Source organism: Macrotis lagotis, chromosome 1, assembly GCF_037893015.1.
Source record: "Macrotis lagotis isolate mMagLag1 chromosome 1, bilby.v1.9.chrom.fasta, whole genome shotgun sequence".
NCBI lineage: Eukaryota > Metazoa > Chordata > Mammalia > Peramelemorphia > Peramelidae > Macrotis > Macrotis lagotis.
Window position 1 is genome coordinate 188,034,161 of NC_133658.1, and position 2,080 is coordinate 188,036,240.

Sequence of the window (2,080 nt, forward strand, 5' to 3'; positions counted from 1 at the left end):
TTTGAATAGAGAAGTATCAGCCGTGATACAATTCATCAATTTTAAAAAAATTATTTTTACAGCTATGTGAAAAATTAGCATTGTGCTGAGAAGGTGGAATGGAGATAGGATCTTTTGAAATGATTTAGACTGATTAAAAAAAGAACCATCAGAAGATAATACCAATGACATTTAGAAATATTAGAAAAACAGAACAGAAGGAGGTTCAGAAGGGAACATAGACAAGCAGAGAACTGCTGCTGGCACTACCATTTAAAATTTAACATATATATATATATATATATATATATATATATATATATATATATATATAATTTTGTATAAGAGACAATGGTTTTATATGTAACTCCTATTCTTCCGATCTTCTTTGTATATGGAAATGTTTGTGTTTGTTCATAATTTCCTTATTAATAGCAGCTTTAAAAAAAGGGGAAGTGGATATAGCATAGTACAAACTTGCTAAATTCAAAGTATTGAGATAAATGTAACACAATTTTAATTGACAAACTTAATGAGTACCTATGCTTATAAGGCCCTTTACCAGTTCCTGGGGAAATAAAAACAGCAAAATAGTTCTTACCCTAGAAGGGCTTACCAAATTTCCCCATGTATAAGAGGTACCCTTTTTTGAAAAATTTGGGGCCTAAAAACTGAGAGTAGCTTATATAGTGGTGGTAGATTTTTTTACTTGCATTTCCCACTTTTTCCATGCTTGTTGTCTTTTCACTCATTGTTTCACATTTGATATCAGTATATTAGGTTATGTTTTGCCACATTCTGCTAAAAATGCCTCAGAAAAGATTTTTGTAAAATGCTGAATTCAAGTTCAAAGTGATCCAGTTTGCAAAAGGGAATGGCAATCATGCTGCTGAATGTCAGTCTGGTCCTCCTCCAACTAAGAAAACAATCTGAGACTGACTATAGGAAGAAGAATCCCTCCTGAAAACACTCCAGCAGAAGAAGGCAATGTGAGAGAGCAAGTCAGTCAAATGGTCTGAGTTAGAGGGGGGAATGGAAGAGATGGACTGAAGAGCAAAGGGCCATTGGAATTCTTGTGTTCACAAAGATGGTTCAGCAGGAGGCCAGAAGAACTGATGAAGAAAAAGAAGTTACTGATTTCAAAGGAGGATACAACTTGTGCTTCAGGTTCATGAAACACAATGGACTAAGAATGCATCCATGTACCAGACCAGCTCAGGGAGTACTTGTGGTCAACCACAGACCAGAGCACAGGTAGGAGAGACCATGGAGCCTCATCTGAGATAGTGATTATCAAATGCAGATGAAGATGAGCTAATGGATGGGAGTTTTGACTGTGATGAAGAGCTGTATGAATTTTATGATGAATAAGATTTGAGTTCAATAACTTTATATAATACATTTTCCCCAAAATTTCAGACCTCCAAATTAAGGTGTGTCTCATACATGTGGAAATATGGTACATTCTTCTGGGGAAGAAAACATGTAAACACATACAGAAAAAGAAGATGACTTTAGCAGGAAGAAAGCACTAAATAGCTATTAAAATTAGGCAAGTCTGATTCCCTGGGAGATAGCACCAAAGAAAACTTTAAATTCCAGGCAGATTAACTTTAATGGTAGAAATGACAATTTGCAATCAGTATACTGATGGTTTCTCAGTTGCTACTGTTGAAGAACTTTAAAAATATATTCACTTAAGGTTTAATTTGTTTCTTGCAGGCTAATTCACCCTATTATTATGTCTTAATTTGTCTAGCCTACCTGTTATTCCTAGTGCAAAAGGCCAAGTTCCTTTTAGCTTAGTTGGAATTGTTGCCATTGCTAAATTAGAGGGAGGTTATTTAATGAGACTTCATTATATTGATGGAAGACTGTTACTATTCTGGGAACTTTCAGGCTTACTGATGTGCTCCAAAGGTAAATGGTAATGCCAATTGATGGTTCCCATTTGATTTCTTAGTGATCAACCCAACTACAGGAGGACTTCTGTTTTTAACATTTAAGCCTATTTAATTATCATGAGAACTCAAAAGGAAACTGAACTAGTACATGATTCCCCCTCTGTGATGCATCATTTAACAGTTAGAAGGATCATCCA